The sequence below is a fragment of the Blennius ocellaris genome (genome assembly GCF_963422515.1).
Source record: "Blennius ocellaris genome assembly, chromosome: 22".
NCBI classification, from domain to species: Eukaryota; Metazoa; Chordata; class Actinopteri; order Blenniiformes; family Blenniidae; genus Blennius; species Blennius ocellaris.
In genome coordinates, this window is record NC_137671.1 from 20,827,590 (window position 1) to 20,848,384 (window position 20,795).

Sequence of the window (20,795 nt, forward strand, 5' to 3'; positions counted from 1 at the left end):
ACACACACACACACACACACACACACACACACACACACACACACACACACACACACACACACACACACACACACACACACACACACACACACACACACACACACACACACACAGTAGATTGCAGTGGCAGCGTGGCAGACGCAGAGCGAGGCTGTTGAGGGGAAAAGAGAACAGGACAGACACAGTAGGCACCTTTCAGCCTTTTCTCTTCAGTGTGTGTGTGTGTGTGTGTGTGTGTGTGTGTGTGTGTGTGTGTGTGTGTGTGTGTGTGTGTGTGTGTGTGTGTGTGTGTGTGTGTGTGTGTGTGTGTGTGTGTGTGTGTGTGTGTGATGTATTGCTGTGTCAAGGCTGCTAAGTGTTTTTATGGCTTGTGTTTATGACTTATGTAATAGAGCTAAAGTGAGGACTTAAGAGAAACTCATACCGCGGATAGTAAACATCAAAGCAAAGTACAAAGAACAATCCAGAAACACTGGAACAGTCCCAGACTGGATTTTGACCCGAAGAAACAGGCGGGAAACAAGAGTGCTGCCAGCAGGCAGGATGGTCGGTGAGGTGGCTGCTGACGAGGTGAGGCACGGGGTGACGGAGTGAGCGGGAAGTGAAGGCCGGGGGCGTGGACCTTCTGAAGAAATCACAACTCAAAACCTGCCAAGGCTTGGAAACCTGACACTCAAGGAAAATGGATAAGTCTTAAAAGATTGAGTCAGTTTTAAAAGGACACAAACAACAGACTTAAAAATGCAGAAAGTTAGCGAGAATGAAGACGAAAAGTAGCCCCACATGCACTGTGTGAATTAAACAAGACAAATCATTCCCAATATAGAGTCGTTAGGAGTGAGAACACAGAAAACAAGGATGAAACCGGAAATGAAAAGATGAAATGAAGTGAATGATAAAACACTGACAAAAGCAGTAGCAAATAAAGTGGAGAATTCCTGGTTTATCAGCTGTGCTGGGAGATTTCTAGCAGTTGATCTCAGAAATATGAAGCAGTTAGCAGTGACTGTGGATTTTGAAGCTTTGTTCTTTAACAGGAGGTTGTGACATTGCATGTTTTGTTGCTGGTCCAGGAGATAATTGTCGATATATTCACACATTGACTGAATGTAACTTTCACAGCTGCTCTGCAGATATCAGGAGCAGAAAAGAGAATGTGAATTCATCTGGTCTTGTGGACAAATCCTCTGTTTCGTTTCATCCAGTTTGCTGATTCAGTCAGTCGCTGCTTCACTCCACTGGAAATGCAGAGTTGTAATAACAATAAAGGGTGTCGTTTAACAGCAGGTGGCGACGATGCATGTAGTGTTCAGATTGCTTCCTAATATCTGTTTTGAGAAATGTTACTCCGACTCGTCACTGTTAAAATGAACAGGATTTATCAGTGTAGACCAGTTCTGCTCCTCTTAATCTGCCCATCTTGCCTCTTGCTTCTCACTTTGCTGACTCGGCACACTCGGTGTTGCCGCTCCTCCTGGAACCTGCCCAGTGTGTGTGAATGGCTGGGCGGGAAGGGTGTGGCCCCCCGTGGCCCCCCGTGGCCCTTTGCCCTGCACTGCTCCAGTATGACGCTGTGAAGACAAACACAAACAGCGGTCAGACGACACACCCTGATCTCCCCGGGCGGCCTGCTGGCACTGCAGTGAGGCTGTCGCTCACCTGCTTGTGTGTGTGTGTGTGTGTGTGTGTGTGTGTGTGTGTGTGTGTGTGTGTGTGTGTGTGTGTGTGTGTGTGTGTGCGTGCGTGCGTGCGTGCGTGCGTGCGTGCGTGCGTGCGTGCGTGCGTGCGTGCGTGCGTGTGGGTGTGTGTGTGTGTGTGTGTGTGCGCGTGTGTTGACTGCACATGTGTGACCTGAGCGATGAGCAGGTATCTCACGAATGAGGCCAAACTCTCTCTCACCCCCCACAGAGATTCACCCTCTGATGGAATGAGGGCTCTGTACGTGCACGCACACACACGCACGCACACACACACGCACGCACGCACGCACGCACGCACGCACGCACGCACGCACGCACACACACACACACACACACACACACACACACACACACACACACACACACACTGCATTGTGTGGACCTTTATCTGGTGAAGCTGTCACGTTTCGGTAACTTGTTGAAATAATAACTTCAGCAGCAGTGATCCTAGAGATGCTTGGCTATAAGAGCAACCATGGGAGCCATGAGAAACAATACCCACCATGGAAAAGATGGCTGGAGGCTAAGATCAAGGCAACACGGAAAGAAGTGAGTCAACTGACAGAGGCCCAGAGAGGTGCAATGAAAAGACCGTTACCCAAGAGGTACACCCAGATGCCCATACCTGAAGCACTCGAAACTGCCAAACAAAGACTCCAAGCCTTGGCCAGCTGCCTAAAGAGGTACACGAAAGACATGGAAGCCAGGCGAATAAACAGGCTGTTCGCAACGCAACCTGCAAAAGTGTACGGTCAGTGGCAGGGTAATAACCTCAGTCAGGATCATGTTCTTCCACTTCTCCAGCGCCTTCAACACCATCCAGCCCAGACTGCTGAGGGCCAAACTGGAGAACATGAGGTTGCTGCTCCCCTCATCACTTGAGTCCATGACTATCTGACGGGCAGACCGCAGTTTGTGAGATTACAGAACTGTGTGTCTGGTGGTCTGATCAGTACCATCGGGGCCCCCCAGGGAACTGTGTGTCTGGTGGTCTGATCAGTACCATCGGGGCCCCCCAGGGAACTGTGTGTCTGGTGGTCTGATCAGTACCATCGGGGCCCCCCAGGGAACTGTGTGTCTGGTGGTCTGATCAGTACCATCGGGGCCCCCCAGGGAACTGTGTGTCTGGTGGTCTGATCAGTAACGTCGGGGCCCCCCAGGGAACTGTGTGTCTGGTGGTCTGATCAGTCCCATCGGGGCCCCCCAGGGAACTGTGTGTCTGGTGGTCTGATCAGTACCATCGGGGCCCCCCAGGGAACTGTGTGTCTGGTGGTCTGATCAGTCCCATCGGGGCCCCCCAGGGAACTGTGTGTCTGGTGGTCTGATCAGTACCGTCGGGGCCCCCCAGGGAACTGTGTGTCTGGTGGTCTGATCAGTACCATCGGGGCCCCCCAGGGAACTGTGTGTCTGGTGGTCTGATCAGTCCCATCGGGCCCCCCCAGGGAACTGTGTGTCTGGTGGTCTGATCAGTAACATCGGGGCCCCCCAGGGAACTGTGTGTCTGGTGGTCTGATCAGTCCCATCGGGGCCCCCCAGGGAACTGTGTGTCTGGTGGTCTGATCAGTACCATCGGGGCCCCCCAGGGAACTGTGTGTCTGGTGGTCTGATCAGTCCCATCGGGGCCCCCCAGGGAACTGTGTGTCTGGTGGTCTGATCAGTAACGTCGGGGCCCCCCAGGGAACTGTGTGTCTGGTGGTCTGATCAGTACCATCGGGGCCCCCCAGGGAACTGTGTGTCTGGTGGTCTGATCAGTCCCATCGGGGCCCCCCAGGGAACTGTGTGTCTGGTGGTCTGATCAGTCCCATCGGGGCCCCCCAGGGAACTGTGTGTCTGGTGGTCTGATCAGTACCATCGGGGCCCCCCAGGGAACTGTGTGTCTGGTGGTCTGATCAGTACCATCGGGGCCCCCCAGGGAACTGTGTGTCTGGTGGTCTGATCAGTAACGTCGGGGCCCCCCAGGGAACTGTGTGTCTGGTGGTCTGATCAGTCCCATCGGGGCCCCCCAGGGAACTGTGTGTCTGGTGGTCTGATCAGTACCATCGGGGCCCCCCAGGGAACTGTGTGTCTGGTGGTCTGATCAGTCCCATCGGGGCCCCCCAGGGAACTGTGTGTCTGGTGGTCTGATCAGTCCCATCGGGGCCCCCCAGGGAACTGTGTGTCTGGTGGTCTGATCAGTAACGTCGGGGCCCCCCAGGGAACTGTGTGTCTGGTGGTCTGATCAGTACCATCGGGGCCCCCCAGGGAACTGTGTGTCTGGTGGTCTGATCAGTCCCATCGGGGCCCCCCAGGGAACTGTGTGTCTGGTGGTCTGATCAGTAACATCGGGGCCCCCCAGGGAACTGTGTGTCTGGTGGTCTGATCAGTCCCATCGGGGCCCCCCAGGGAACTGTGTGTCTGGTGGTCTGATCAGTCCCATCGGGGCCCCCCAGGGAACTGTGTGTCTGGTGGTCTGATCAGTCCCATCGGGGCCCCCCAGGGAACTGTGTGTCTGGTGGTCTGATCAGTACCATCGGGGCCCCCCAGGGAACTGTGTGTCTGGTGGTCTGATCAGTACCATCGGGGCCCCCCAGGGAACTGTGTGTCTGGTGGTCTGATCAGTACCATCGGGGCCCCCCAGGGAACTGTACTGTCCCCCTTCCTCAGTACTGCACTGAGTCGTGTCATCTGCAGAAATTCTCTGATGACACGGCCATTGTGGGGTGTGTTGGGGGCGGGGGGGAGGTGGAGTACAGGGTCCTGGTTGAGCGATTTGTGAAGTGGTGTGGGGAGAAGCACCTGCTGCTGAACGTGGAGAAGACGAGGGAGATGGTGGTGGACTTCAGGAGGAACAAGCCCCTGCCCTCTCCAGTCAGCATCAGTGGGAAGGACGTGGACTTAGTGGACTCTTAGAAGTACCTGGGTGTCACACTGGACCATAAACTGGACTGGGAAGGACGTGGACTTAGTGGACTCTTAGAAGTACCTGGGTGTCACACTGGACCATAAACTGGACTGGTCCACCAACACACAGGTTCTACAAGAAGGGCCTGAACCGGCTCTACTTCCTGAGGAGGCTCAGGTCCTTTAATGTCTGCAACAAGATGCTGCACATGTTCTATCAGTCTGTCGTTGCAAGCACCATCTTTTTTGCTGGGGTGCCCTGGGGTGTCCTGGGGTGTCCTGCGGTGTCCTGTGGTGTCCTGGGGTGTCCTGGGGTGTCCTGGGGTGCCCTGGGGTGTCCTGGGGTGTCCTGGGGTGTCCTGGGGTGTCCTGGGGTGCCCTGGGGTGTCCTGGGGTGCCCTGGGGGGTCCTGGGGTGCGGGCCTCAAGGCAAAGGACGCCAACAGACTGAACAAAGTGATCAGGAAGGCAGAGTCTGTTGTCGGCTCCAAGCTGGTCACCTGGAGGAGGTGGTGGAGGACAGGATGCTGGCAAAACTGCTAGCAATCATGGACAACCCCCCCCCCCCCCCCCCCCTCCACAAGACACTGGACCAGCTGAAGAGCAGCTTCAGCAAGAGACTGATCCAACCTGCTGCTCGAAGGAACGCTACAGGAAGTCCTTCCTCCCCACGGCAATAAGACTTTTTAACTCGTCTACCTCTATCAGAGCCTCATTATAATTACTCACGCTCATTTCTTAAGTTATGTCCTACCCAGATATTTTTATATTTGTATATTTGTATATTTTTATTCCCTACTTTTTATATTCTATTCCATTGTATGTTATAAACCAGAATGCTGCAACAAAACAATTTCCCTTCGGGGATTAATAAAGTTATCTATCTATCTATCTATCTATCTATCTATCTATCTATCTATCTATCTATCTATCTATCTATCTATCTATCTATCTATCTATCTATCTATCTATCTATCTATCTATCTATCTATCTATCTATCTATCTATCTATCTATCTATCTATCTATCTATCTATCTATCTATCTATCTATCTATCTATCTATCTATCTAACAGCAGAGTAGACCCACCAAGGCTGGAAACTGAAAGGTACTGGAAGACCATATGGGAAAAGGAGGCAGCACATAACATCGGTGCTCAATGGCTGGTGTCTCTGAGAGAGGAGCACAGCAACATCCCTGAACAGAATCCAGTTACCATCACAGCGGCAGACATCCAAGAAAGAGTCTCAGGTATGAAAAACTGGACAGCACCAGGCCCTGACATGATCCAGGCCTACTGGCTAAAGAAACTCACAGCTCTCCATGAGCGCCTGGCAGCACAAATGAACCAGCTGCGCAGTATCTTTGCTGTTCCAAGTACTGCACTTTTCTGGACTGAGATGTCCGAGGTTGTTCCAGGGATCTGCTGTAGCCACTCCTCCAGTTTGGGGGTTACTGCCCCGAGTGCTCCGATTACCACGGGCACTACTGTCATCTTCACCTTCCAAGCCCTCTCCAGCTCCTCTCTGAGCCCTTGGTATTTCTCAAGTTTCTCATGTTCCTTCTTTCTGATGTTACCATCACTTGGTATTGCTACATCCACCACCACGGCTTTCCTCTGCCCTTTATCAACCACCACAATGTCTGGTTTGTTCGCCATTACCATCCTGTCTGTCTGTGTCTGGAAGTCCCACAGGATCTTGGCTCGGTCATTCTCCACCACCTTTGGGGGGGTCTCCCACTGTGACCTTGGGGTTTCCAGACCATATTCCGCACAGATGTTTGGGTACACTATGCCAGCCACTTGGTTATGGCGTTCCATGTATGCTTTCCCAGCCAGCATCTTGCACCCTGCAGTTATGTGCTGGATTGTCTCAGGTGCCTCTTTGCACAGTCTACACCTTGGGTCTTGTCTGGTGTGGTAGATCTGGGCTTCTATGGCTCTGGTGCTCAGAGCCTGCTCCTGTGCAGCCAGGATGAGGGCCTCTGTGCTGTCCTGTAGGCCAGCCCTCTCTAGCCATTGGTAGGACTTCTTGAGATCAGCCACTTCAGTTAAGTTCCGGTGGTACATCCCATGTAGGGGCTTGTCCTCCCATGATGGTCCCTCTTCCAGCACCTCTTCATCTCGCCATTGTCTGAGACTTTCGTTGAGTATGTCATCCGTTGGAGCCCTGTCCTTGATGTACGTATGGAGCTTGGATGTTTCATCCTGGATAGTGGCTCTCACGCTCACTAGTCCTCGGCCTCCTTCCTTACGGCTAGCATACAGTCTCAAGGTGCTGGATTTGGGATGGAACCCACCATGCATGGTAAGGAGCTTTCGTGTCTTAACATCCGTGGTCTGTATCTCTTCCTTTGGCCACCTTATTATACCCGCAGGGTACCTGATCACTGGCAGGGCGTAGCTGTTTATTGCCCTGGACTTGTTCTTGCCATTGAGCTGGCTTCTTAGGACTTGCCTCACTCGCTGGAGGTATTTGGCCGTTGCCGCTTTCCTTGTTGCCTGTTCAAGGTTGCCATTTGCCTGTGGTATTCCCAGGTACTTGTAACTGTCCTCAATATCTGCTATTGTTCCTTCTGGGAGTGAGACCCCTTCAGTGTGGACTACCTTGCCTCGCTTTGTCACCATCCTACTACATTTCTCGAGCCCGAATGACATCCCAATGTCATTGCTGTAGATCCTGGTGGTGTGGATCAGGGAGTCTATGTCTCGTTCGCTCTTGGCGTACAGCTTGATGTGATCCATGTCGAGGAGGTGACTGATCGTGGCCCCGTTCCTGAGGCGGTATCCGTAGCCAGTCTTGTTGATTATTTGGCTTAGGGGGTTCAGACCTATGCAGAACAGCAGTGGGGACAGAGCATCACCTTGGTATATGCCACATTTGATGGACACTTGTGCAAGTGGCTTACCATTGGCCTCGAGGGTGGTTTTCCACAACCTCATCGAGTTTGCAACGAACGCTCTTAGAGTCCTGTTGATGTTGTACAGCTCCAAGCATTCAGTGATCCATGTGTGTGGCATTGAGTCGTAGGCTTTCTTGTAATCAATCCAGGCAGTGCACAGGTTGGTATTATGGGACCTGCAGTCTTGGGCGACTGTTCTGTCAACTAGGAGCTGGTGTTTGGCTCCTCTGGTATCTCTACCAATGCCCTTCTGTGCTTTGCTCATGTATTGATCCATGTGCCCGCTCATCTTAGCCGCGATGATGCCTGACATGAGCTTCCATGTTGTGCAGAGGCAGGTTATTGGCCGGTAGTTGGATGGGACTGCACCTTTGGTGAGATCCTTCTGGATCAGGATTGTTCGCCCTTCGGTTAGCCATTCTGGGTGAGTCCCATCTCTGAGCAGCTGGTTCATTTGTGCTGCCAGGCGCTCATGGAGAGCTGTGAGTTTCTTTAGCCAGTAGGCCTGGATCATGTCAGGGCCTGGTGCTGTCCAGTTTTTCCTACCTGAGACTCTTTCTTGGATGTCTGCCGCTGTGATGGTAACTGGATTCTGTTCAGGGATGTTGCTGTACTCCTCCCTCAGAGACACCAGCCATTGAGCACTGATGTTATGTGCTGCCTCCTTTTCCCATATGGTCTTCCAGTACCTTTCAGTTTCCAGCCTTGGTGGGTCTACTCTGCTGTTATTACTCTGCCACTGACCGTACACTTTTGCAGGTTGCGTTGCGAACAGCCTGTTTATTCGCCTGGCTTCCATGTCTTTCGTGTACCTCTTTAGGCAGCTGGCCAAGGCTTGGAGTCTTTGTTTGGCAGTTTCGAGTGCTTCAGGTATGGGCATCTGGGTGTACCTCTTGGGTAACGGTCTTTTCATTGCACCTCTCTGGGCCTCTGTCAGTTGACTCACTTCTTTCCGTGTTGCCTTGATCTTAGCCTCCAGCCATCTTTTCCATGGTGGGTATTGTTTCTCATGGCTCCCATGGTTGCTCTTATAGCCAAGCATCTCTAGGATCACTGCTGCTGAAGTGTATATCAGCTCATTGGTTTCAGTGATTGTTGTGGTAGGGATCGCTCTAACTGCTGCATTCACAGTTTCCAGGAGACTTTCTGAAGGTACTTCCCTTAGCCGTTGCAATCGGTGTCGTTGTTGCCTTGTGTTCATTGTGTTCATTCTCGCCATGATTTTCGCCATGATTTTATCTATTTATATATATATATATATATATATAGTTATATATATATATATATATATATATATATATATATATATATATATAGTTTATTTGAGAAGCTGCCTTTCTCCTTTAATCCTCCTTTACTTCCTGAGGAGGCTCAGGTCCTTTAATGTCTGCAACAAGATGCTGCACATGTTCTATCAGCCTGTTGTCGCAAGCACCATGTCCTGGGGTGTCCTGCGGTGTCCTGGGGTGTCCTGCCGTGTCCTGGGGTGTCCTGCGGTGTCCTGGGGTGTCCTGGGGTGTCCTGCAGTGTCCTGGGGTGTCCTGCGGTGTCCTGGGGTGTCCTGGGGTGTCCTGTGGTGTCCTGGGGTGTCCTGCGATGTCCTGGGGTGACCTGGGGTGTCCTGCGGTGACCTGGGGTGACCTGCTGTGTCCTGGGGTGTCCTGGGGTGTCTTGGGGTGCCCTGGGGTGTCCTGGGGTGTCCTGGGGTGCCTTGGGGTGTCCTGGGGTGTCCTGTGGTTTCCTGGGGTGTCCTGGGGTGTCCTGGGGTGTCCTGGGGTGACCTGGGGTGTCCTGGGGTGCCCTGGGGTGTCCTGGGGTGTCCTGGGGTGCCCTGGGGTGTCCTGGGGTGTCCTGCGGTGTCCTGGGGTGTCCTGGGGTGTCCTGCGGTGTCCTGGGGTGTCCTGGGGTGTCCTGGGGTGCGGACATCAAGGCAAAGGACGCCAACAGACTGAACAAAGTGATCAGGAAGGCAGAGTCTGTTGTCGGCTCCAAGCTGGTCACCTGGAGGAGGTGGTGGAGGACAGTCATGGATGAATAAAGTAATTATCTATCTATCTATCTATCTATCTATCTGTCTGTCTGTCTGTCTGTCTGTCTGTCTGTCTGTCTGTCTGTCTGTCTGTCCGTCCGTCCGTCCGTCCGTCCGTCCGTCCGTCCGTCCGTCCGTCCGTCCGTCCGTCCGTCCGTCCGTCCGTCCGTCCGTCCGTCCGTCCGTCCGTCCGTCCATCCATCCATCCATCCATCCATCCATCCATCCATCCATCCATCTATCTATCTATCTATCTATCTATCTATCTATCTATCTATCTATCTATCTATCTATCTATCTATCTATCTATCTATCTATCTATCTATCTATCTATCTAATGTCCAATAGAACTATAGAACTACAGTCTATTTATTTTTTTATATAAATATACAGCAATCTATAAGTGCCTTGTTTTCAAAGAACCTAATTTGTGGGGCTGGGCAGGTTTATACATGAAAAATCATTAACACTAACATTTACAAAGCATTTTCTTTCATTCCATCTCATTTGCTCTGAATACACATGTCGACACAAACCTTGATGCAGAACCTACTTGTTTGAAAAGACGTGAACATATTATGTTGACTTTGATGTATACGTTGTAATGTAAAAGCTATTTATAATGAACCTTGGATGTCAGTACATGCCCAGTTTGACCTTGGCCTCTGAGAGCCAGTCTAGAAAGTGATGTTCCTCCTCAAACCTAATCCCAGTGTTTCTGTAAAGAGGGGCACTGCTCCTTTCAGACAGACTCAGACTGGATGACTCCGACAGAGATCCCCACTGAGCCCCCGAACGTCCCACAAAGGGGGCATCCGCTTTCCCACAATGCCTTGTGTTTACAGAGGGTAGTTACAGGGGGTTGAGGCTGCTTCTTGCCCCTGGCATTGCCATGGAGACTGGGAGTCTCTATAGAGCCCCTCGGGTTGCCTGCTTCTCCTGCTGGTCACTCTTCAGTTCAGAGGCCAGCAGAGGACCGAGCGGACAATTTGACCAAGGAAGAAAAGTGCCAAAGTGCACCAAGGACGTCGGTTCGATTCCACAGTGTGTGTGAAGTCAGCCGGCAGTCCACTTGCTCCTGGTGATTATCTCTCATTCATCCACCGCCGTCTGGATCCACACGGGTTCCTTTGGGGTACAAAATGCTCATCCTGGAGTCGACGAAGTGCTGACAGGGAGGCGAGGCAGGACACGCACACACACACGCACGCACGCACACACACACACACACACACACACACACACGTGCACGCACACACACGCACGCACATTGTGGATCACAGACTTTTGGACACACAAAGCAACACACACTAGGGGAATGCACCAAGTTTGAACATGTTTGTTGTTTATGATTCCAGATGTATTGAACACTTTTGAAAAGAAGAGCAGGTTTCCTTCACAGGATCTCAGACACTCACACTCAGTGAATACCTGATTGGGACTTCATGTCAAACTGAACCGAAGGTGTTTCAAGAGAAAATGCACCGTCTGCACTGTGATGGCGCGAGTAGTTGTCTGTTTCTTAAATCCGTGCTTCTGCCGTTATGCCAGGCAGGACCATTGTTGTTAAGCAGGGGTGTTGGACGAGGAAAAAACGAGACAACCAGGGGAGGGATGTGACGAGGAATGGATATCACATCATCTCACAGGGATATCACAAGGGAGGGATGAGGGGAAGGATGGAAAAGGATGAACGAGGGGGGGAGGATGTATGAATGTTGGAGGGAGGGAGGGAGGAGGAGGAACGAGGGGTGAGGATATATGAATGTTGGAGGGAGGGAGGGAGGGAGGGAGGGAGGGGGAGGATATATGAATGTTGGAGGGAGGGAGGGAGGGAGGGAGGGAGGGAGGGAGGGGGGAGGATATATGAATGTTGGAGGGAGGGAGGGAGGGAGGGGGGAGGATGTATGAATGTTGGAGGGAGGGAGGGAGGGAGGGAGGGAGGATGTATGAATGTTGGAGGGAGGGAGGGAGGGAGGGAGGGAGGATGTATGAATGTTGGAGGGAGGGAGGGAACGAGGGGTGAGGATATATGAATGTTGGAGGGAGGGAGGGAGGGAGGGAGGGAGGGGGGAGGATATATGAATGTTGGAGGGAGGGAGGGAGGGAGGGGGGAGGATATATGAATTTTGGAGGGAGGGAGGGAGGAGGAGGAATGAGGGGTGATGATATATGAATGTTGGAGGGAGGGAGGGAGGGGTGAGGATGTATGAATGTTGGAGGGAGGGAGGGGTGAGGATGTATGAATGTTGGAGGGAGGGAGGGAGGGAGGGAGGGAGGGGTGAGGATATATGAATGTTGGAGGGAGGGAGGGAGGGAGGGGTGAGGATACATGAATGTTGGAGGGAGGGAGGGAGGGAGGGAGGGGGGAGGATATATGAATGTTGGAGGGAGGGAGGGGGGAGGATATATGAATTTTGGAGGGAGGGAGGGAGGAGGAGGAATGAGGGGTGATGATATATGAATGTTGGAGGGAGGGAGGGAGGGGTGAGGATGTATGAATGTTGGAGGGAGGGAGGGAGGGAGGGAGGGAGGGGTGAGGATGTATGAATGTTGGAGGGAGGGAGGGAGGGAGGGAGGGGGGAGGATATATGAATGTTGGAGGGAGGGAGGGAGGGGTGAGGATGTATGAATGTTGGAGGGAGGGAGGGAGGGAGGGAGGGAGGGGTGAGGATGTATGAATGTTGGAGGGAGGGAGGGAGGGAGGGAGGGAGGGAGGGAGGGGTGAGGATGTATGAATGTTGGAGGGAGGGAGGGAGGGAGGGAGGGAGGGAGGGAGGGGTGAGGATACATGAATGGGCCAGGATGAAGTCCCGGCTGCGTCGGAGGCTTTCAAACAGTAAAACCTGTTTCTGACTGTCAGTCACTGAAGTGTGATCAAAGTGGACTTTGATCACACTTCAGTGACTGTCAAAGTGATCAAAGTGGTTGTTGTTTTGGGGGATTTTAAAGAAAGGACATTGAAGTGAGATGTTATTGTGTATGGAGCTTCATGCTGCTGCCTCCTAATGGAACTGAAACCAGACCTGCTCGTATGGTTTTCTATATTTATCAGCAACAGAAGCAGCTTCAGTTATCGCATGCAAGTCGTTTCAGTGCATTGTGTCATGTTGCATTGAGGTCATCATTTACTCAATATGTTTGATTGCGACTGAGTTGTGTTGATCAGTTCAGTGTGATGCCAGCAGCGTCTTGGTTCTGGTGTCACATGACTGGATGACACTGACGTTAAACAACCAGCGAGGGACTTCCCACCGGTGCAGTCCACACAGTCCCTGGTTCCTCTCACTGTACCTGCTCAGCTCACCTGAACCACTCAGACACGTCGGCCCTCTCAACATGCTTTCACGCCATCAAAATCTGACCCCCGACTAATAATATAATAATAATAATCTGCGTCACGGCGGCAGACAGCAGCCAGGAGCGGTGACGCATCATGTCCTGCCGGGCCAGGAGCTTGGCAGCTCTGGGGGGGCTCTTTGTTTGAATTGGAAGAAGTGTCCGGGAGTTTGTGTCACTGGGGGGCGTGTTCATGTGCCTCAGAGGGCGTGGCCTCTGACTCTGGAAGAACATGCTGTGACCTCATACTGCTGTTTGGTGTGTGTGTGTGTGTGTGTGTGTGTGTGTGTGTGTGTGTGTGTGTGTGTGTGTGTGTGTGTGTGTGTGTGTGTGTGTGTGTGTGTGTGTGTGTGTGTGTGTGTGTGTGTGTGTGTGTGTGTGTGTGTGTGTGATCACCAGTCCAAATGTTTGTCTTGATGACACAGAGAGAATGGAGAGTCATTGAGAGGTGTTCAGTGGATTCAGAAGCCACCAGATCAGATGGTTGTCAGTCAGATAGGAGTGGTTATGAAATGTATTGACATTCTCCGGTAAAAAGCAGGCAGAGCAAGAAAGAAAAGTGGGTTGGGTTCAAAGTGACAGCTCCAAGGTGTTTTTTTTTGAGCTGTCAGGAAATGAAATGGAAGATAAAAAGTGTAAATGTGAGGATTGACAAGTGGAGAGGATTTCCTCTGGTGGTCCATGTTGGAAGTGTGGCCATCGAACCAGGAAGTGATGCGTTTCTCCTCCACGCTGAGCTGAAGGACCAGAAAGGCTCTGAGGCGACCACAGCCCGGCTGCATCGAATGGATTGAATCTCAACTCAGTAAGTAATGTACTTTAACAGACATGATGGGTTTTTATGTCTATATCACAAGGGACTATTCAGCCTCACGTCCACACTGGGTCGAAAGGAGTCCTTCGATAACACGAGTCAAAGCAGTTCAGAGTCCTTCAGAGCCACGCTGTGTTCTTTTTGAGGGTGGTGTTGGTCTGGGAGCATGCAGGAGCATCTGCTCCAGGGACCACCACTGGACCACCACTCTGGAAATGCTACGTCAACTGAGGCCGTGTCCACATGAGCCAAAGTTCTCTTGTTGTTCTCTGTCCGTCTTGAATGGGGCCCTTCTGTCCACTCTGCTGTCTGTTAGCTAGTGTGGGCCACGAGCTAACACTGAAGAAGAACTCGCAGAAACACCAGCTCATCTAGAGCAACTAGCATCAGTTAGAACAAGAGTCTGAGTCTTTACTGACCTGAGAAGCAACTTTCACATCTTTTGTCGGATTTTTCTGAAGGAAGTTCTATTTTTTTTTTTTGCACTAAAACAAGTGTAAACCTTTTAGTTGTCATTATTAATTGCTTGACCACTTGAACTTAAAATGTCATGAACTAATGAGCTTCACAGCCCCGAAATACAGCAAATGTAGACTGTGATGAAAAATCAGAGTTTGTGAACCTGAGGAAATCCGATGTTCTGAGACAATCTTGTATCATCAACTGTCGGCCGTCGGTTCCTTTCGCATGATCAGATTTGGCAGTCGGGGAATCAGGGTTTGGACGCTCTCGACGTGGCGTTATGGCTCAATGCCAACAATGAAGGCACTATTGTTTAGATGTTTTTGTGGTGTAACTACCTCTGGGTGTGTCCATGTCCATTTTGGTATTTTTATAGCAGGTGGCCTTTTCTGATTTTAAATATCGGAAGGGTTTTAGCTTCATCATTAATTACAGGTGTGCTTTGGGCGTTAACATTAAAACAACTTGCACTTTGTTCCATCACTGCTATCCGCGCTCATGTGTTTGGACATGCAGCATTTTTTTGAAGTTCAACATTTCTTTCAGCGTATTTAGTCTACTTTTGCTATTTCAACACAGAGGTTTTTATTCCTCTGCACGTTGATGGGTGTGTTCCAGACTGCTGGTTGTCGCTGAGTGGACGGTGACGCCATAGTGAAACCCTGAGGACAGTGAATGGAAAGTGTGATCTGCAGTCAGATGTTCACCAGTACTCTTGTCATGTCAGTGGTGAGTAAATAACACTGTCTCAGAAACTCTCCTTCTTTAAACAAACCAAAAGAGATTCTTCTGTTGACATGGGCGTGTTTGTTCAAATGATTGTAGGGAAGTAACAACTTAAATTCCCAATAAAAGCCTCCCTGTGTTTGATTGAGCGTGAGACGTGAGTGAGCCTGTGTAAACATTAACCAACAGAAAAGCCATGCAATGGCTTTTTGTGCCTCAATATAGCAAAGCACCTGAATGCAGCACCGTTTATAAGATGATAAACATGATGTGTGAAAACTCATCTGAGGCTAGATGTTGCTTCGTACTGAACAAAATAACTGACCTGTAATTGATATGCAACATGAATAAACGTGTCTGTTCTGATATTGGAGAGATACGTCAAGATCCTGCTTCTGTCTGATGCTGCAATTTTGATTGATATTTGTTATAATTATAATATAATTATAACAACTTTAAATAAATGTATTTATATAGCACTTGTCAGAACAGTTGTTACGCAAAGTGCTTTACAGTAAAAACAGACCTACAAAAGTGTGTAAACACATAATTCAGCTTGAAATAACCACATGATTGATTTCAGCCGTCGATGTACTCGGTCAAGGTAAATTAAGATATTATCATCATGATTATTATCAAATATACACTATAACTGCACCATTAATCTAAAGTTTCCCATCGGAGAAACACTTGTGTACCAAATAGAGCATGTGTGAGAAGATAAAGAATCACTTCAGCCTCATTTTGCATTTCATTCCAGCAGAAACCTTCCAACGATGCATCATTCCCATCATGTTTCAAAAGTTAGTGGCAGGAATAGATCAATACATGAAGAGTTCTAGTGAGCGGCAGGGTGATGTACTGGGCTTGTTTGTGATTAAACCTCATTCACCATCATTGTTTTATCATGTTTGATCTGAAGATATTACAAGTGTTTCCACGAGTAAATGAGAAAAAACAAAATCATAGTTAGACGTCCTGACTTTGAGGCTTTTCAGTGGTTAGATCCAACATTTCATAAACCCTCACCAAGTTGCTTTTAACCTCCTCCAGATATTCTTGATCAGACATGAAATGATTTCTTATTTTTCATCTTGACTTTTCATCTCTTATGAAGTGTTTCTTCAGTCACTTCTTTTGTCCTTCATTCTTTGATTCCTCCTGCATACATAAATAACTTGCAATTAACTGATGTAACGTCTGAATCCAATATTCAGAGTTCACAACTTTTGGCCTGTTGTTTCTGTTTATAGTTTCTGAGTCTTTTTTTCAAATACATTTTAAAGGTCCAATGATGTGACGTTCAGGCTGTCATTATTGTTCAGGTCTTTTCTCTTTTTTTCTTCCTCCTGCTGTAAAAAGGACCACTTCCACTTCTCACACACATTACAATATTTCTCAGCCCTACAAAGTGCATATTTTTGGACCTTCTTCCTCATTTCTTCCCAGTTGACTGGCTGGTGTCCAGCGCCCTGCGTTCATACACACACTGTCAGAACTCGGCTTTATTACCAACGCTTTTCTTTTCTTTTGTGTCTTTGTCGTCGTTTCCTTTCTACTTAATCCATCTCTTAAGTCGTGAAGCTGAATGAGGGATTATCTCTGTCCTCATCGTGACGTCCCTCAGCAGTGACGGTTCCGCCACCATGGTTCAGTTGTTGTCTCAGTGACCTCACACTTCCTGTTTCCACGCGTCACAACCAGGCCTTTCTGTTGGACTTCCACGCCCTCCAGTTTTAAATTAGCAGCGTGGCGCCAGAGCAGGCTGACATTTCCTCAAATACAACAAGCGGCATGAGAAATTCAAGTCACCCTCCAGCCTGGCGCTTGTGTAACTGCTGAGTCATGGTGATGGATGTACAGTTTGCCGACACCACGGCTTATTCCTCACTGTGGTTCTATGTTGATGATTTGGTTGATTTGAATTTTGCTATCAGGAGGAAAAGGAAGCAGACCATCTTCAATAATGTGTTGACAGAAGAGAGACATTTGTTGTTCTTTACACTGGTGATTTATGGAGCTTTTCACCAAGCGACAGTCCAACAATCACATAGGACACAACTTAGATGTCTCCTTCAAGATGAATGGATAAATAGGTGAGAAAACAAGAGACTAAACTGTGCAGTAAATATCCAGTCTCGTGTTATTTAAGCTTTTGCCACAACTTACAGTGAACAAACCAAGAAATCTAATTGAACGTGTCTTCAGTTAGAGACTGAATAGAAAGACAGATGAGCTTAGGCAGGAACAGTAAATGATTTTTAGGACCTTTTCTTTGCCCATGGATCCAAACAATTGTTTTCAATCCTATCTGAGGTGGAGATCGTCACTTCACTTGGATGGTTTGGACAGCCTCCCATCAGTCTTTGTACCCAACATTTTCTTGATGATGCAAGAGTCTTGAACTGGTTCTTTTTGGTGGGGATTTTCAATTCGCTGGTGCCAAACGCTGCCTAACTGGGGCTTATCTTCTTCATCTGTCCGCGCTTTGAACCAGAACTCCTCCTATATGTGTGTTATTGTAGCAGAAATGGCAGATCCTGACAAAGACATCCAGTTGTTCTGGATTGGACAGGCTGGGTTCGTGAGGACACAGGGAGGGTCGGCGCCGGGACTCTTGGGAGCTTCACAGTTACTGAACAATCCCTGCTCTGAAGAAGCACACAGTGAGGAAGAAACGCCTCAGCCTGATGTGTTCATGCTGTGAGCTCCACTGGGTGTTGTCTCATTTCATTGACTTTCTCATGTAACATCCCCCGTGGTGGTCCGCCTCAGGGTGTGGAGGAAGAGAGTGACACTGCATTACTTATAGATACTGCTCACCAGGAAGAAGAACTAAAACCAATATTTTGATTTTATTAAGCATTAAAAACATCTGATAATGAAAAGCCCAACAGCTAAAGCTAACAACACGGAAACAGACTGACCTTTTACTGCCAAAGCCACAGCAGAAGAGGAGTGGGTGTGAGGGGGGGCTCCCAGGGGGTATCAGGGCCGTAAGCAGACCAAACTGCAGACAAGAAACCAGTCTCATCGCTCACAATAAAGAAAAACAACACGTATTCTTGGCATTCCGGATGGAGATGAGCTAATATCACACCAGTCAATCAAGATAAATGGCATCTTCGATATTAAAGATTAGACAATGAAATGGCTGAACCAGCAGGAATTCAATACACGACAAGAGAAGTTCAGCTGGTTCGTAGTCTGACTCACTACTGCCACCAAGTGCACCAAAGTGGTATTACTTAAATATGTCATTTAAGACTGTCATTTTAACGGCACTTTACTTATCCGTATAGGCAGTTAGCGTCCAAACAGTCTGTTAGGAAAGATGAGTCAGTAAGACAACAGATTAGCTTCGTTCATCAGACAATTGCTGCTGACCGGATTCAACAGGACAAACTTTTGTTAGCATTACCTTTGTTCATGCTTTTGAAATGAATGAGTTGCAGGAAACTCCTGTTTAAATCATAGCTACATTTCAAAACACTCGCCTCAAATAACCCACAGTCAGTCCTCGAGTGTGAAACTCTTGAAGTGACTAAACAAAGCAGCAGAGCCGTTTGGATTGACGCTCACATGCAGATCTTTTCTGCTTTCATTCCATATGACGAGAAGAGTTTTCAGATACAAAACAATGTGGGACATGACATTTTTTTTAGCAGCTTGTAAAACATTGTGTCATAAAATCCCTGTTAAAGAAAAAGGTTCCCTCAATGACTGTTTAACACTCTGCTGCAATGTATAAATCTAAATAATATATACTCTGAAAATACATGCAGATCTTTTCTGCTTCTCGTCATATGGAATGAAAGCAGAGCAGTAATCCATCATGCATTCCTGAAGTCCGTCTGTGCTGGCGGCTTTCCAAGCTGTGCTACGGTTGTAGAATTGGCCACTTGCTCAGCACAGCGAGCTTTCCTCCAACCGAAGCCCTCAGTGAAGACACATGATGACACATTCACAGTCTGAGTCTCCATGAGGGAGATGTGGAACAGCGAAGCGCCGCCAGCTCGCTCCCAAAGACCAGTCTCCATCTGCACGCCGCCTCTTTACTCTCCTGCCCGCAGAGCTCCACGCCAAGCGCTCAGCCTCCGTCAGGTCGCCCTCACTTCATCAGCAGGTCTGCTGGAACCGCTGCCGTTTCCCCGGTTGACTGAGGAGCTTGTGGGAGAGCCCATGTGGCAGCAGACCAGAGCTTTCAGGCCCGTCTGAGGGCGGCGGGCACAAGCTGGCTCTGAGGGAGTGTGTGTGTGTGTGTGTGTGTGTGTGTGTGTGTGTGTGTGTGTGTGTGTGTGTGTGTGTGTGTGTGTGTGTGTGTGTGTGTGTGTGTGTGTGTGTGTGTGTGTGAGCTGGTGAAAGGTTACAGTGATGAGTCGGTACTGTTATTGGCAAAGAAATGACTGAAGGGCTTTACTGTAAGTCAGTGATGTGTCAGGATCAGATCATGACCCCTCCTCCACACACACTTTCTTTTTTCCTGTGCTCTCCACCCTATTTCCCTGAAAGAGGGCTTGTCGACCCTCGTTTGCTGAGAACCACACAATAACAGCCTGGTTTAGATAAAAATGTGAAACCTGCAGATTGAGTTGATCCACCAGAGGATGTGAAATAAGCTTAAGTTAGGCTTTTGTGTATTTTGGATGAGTTTATGAAGTTGTTTTAAATTTTAAAGTTAAAAAAAAAATACGACAATGTATTTTTACTGCTGTCAAATGTCTAAACAGGTCAAGTATGAAGAATATGTGACATTTAAAAACATGCGAGTGAGAAGCTTTCTGAGGCCCAACCGTTTAGAACCACTGGACTAAACCATTTCAGAATTGATAAACTATGAAAGTTATGTGTTCCCAATGTATTCCCCTACTGGTGATTCCCAACCATTCTCCCCCCAATGGCCCTTTAGATCACTTCTCAGAAAGACAGTGGACCTGGTCACTATTCTCTGAATATGGCAGTGAAGCCACTTTGCCAGAGATCTTACAATGTTTGATTGAAAATTAAAGACTGACGCGAGACACTTCAACTTGAATGACTCATATCATACTCACCCCCACTGCTCCTTGTGCCCCCGGTCGTCCATCAGACCATCAGAGACGAGGCGTGGCGGTCGCCTCAGTGCTGCTTCCTGGCAGCATGAGGCCTTGGAGTGGAGGTCAAAAGTTCTCCCCGTCCTCCTGCTCTCCTTTTCCAGTGAACGTCAGATCTACGAGCAGTTACATGCTGCTATTTTTACCCCCTCTTCAAATTGGCCCTGTTAAGATTGTTTACGTGTCCCGGGGAGGAAGTCGTCTCGGCCGGGACACCGCTCGTCTCCAAAGTCTCCATTCCTTCCCGGAACTCAGCCCAAACAAAGCCAGATGTTTGAAATTCTCCAGAACGAGAGCTTTTTGTTTGGTCCCGTGCCCTTTCCGTGATGTGAAATGTAGTGAGGAGGAAAAAGAGGAATACATCAGCATTGTTTTCATTCTGGATACTCAGGAACTTTGAGGCTTCTCCTCTGGCGTGGCCTTTTCTCCTGATGGCCTGTGGTGTTTGCTCAAAGGGTCATATCAGTTGGAATTATTACAATCCACGGAGGGCCATCTTCTGGCAGGTGCTTCACACTGCGATACAGCTTTTCCCCACTTCACCCCCTTTGGGTTCATTCAACACTTTAATCGGAGATATTGTTATTATTCCAGATGGGAGGTTCCTCACAGCAATGAAACCAACTGGATTTGGTCAAATATCTTGAAAGATTAGCCAGCGCATACAGGAAACACAGTAAACTGGTACAACTGCCACTTTTCACCGAATCAAATTTACCAAAACAAGTTGAACTTTTAAATTAATAACAGTTGCACAGTTTTACTACACAGACTAAGACTGTGTATTGTGTGGACAACTTCCATAGAAATGGTCATTTAATCAATTTTTGGCTTTTGTAGCTATTTTAA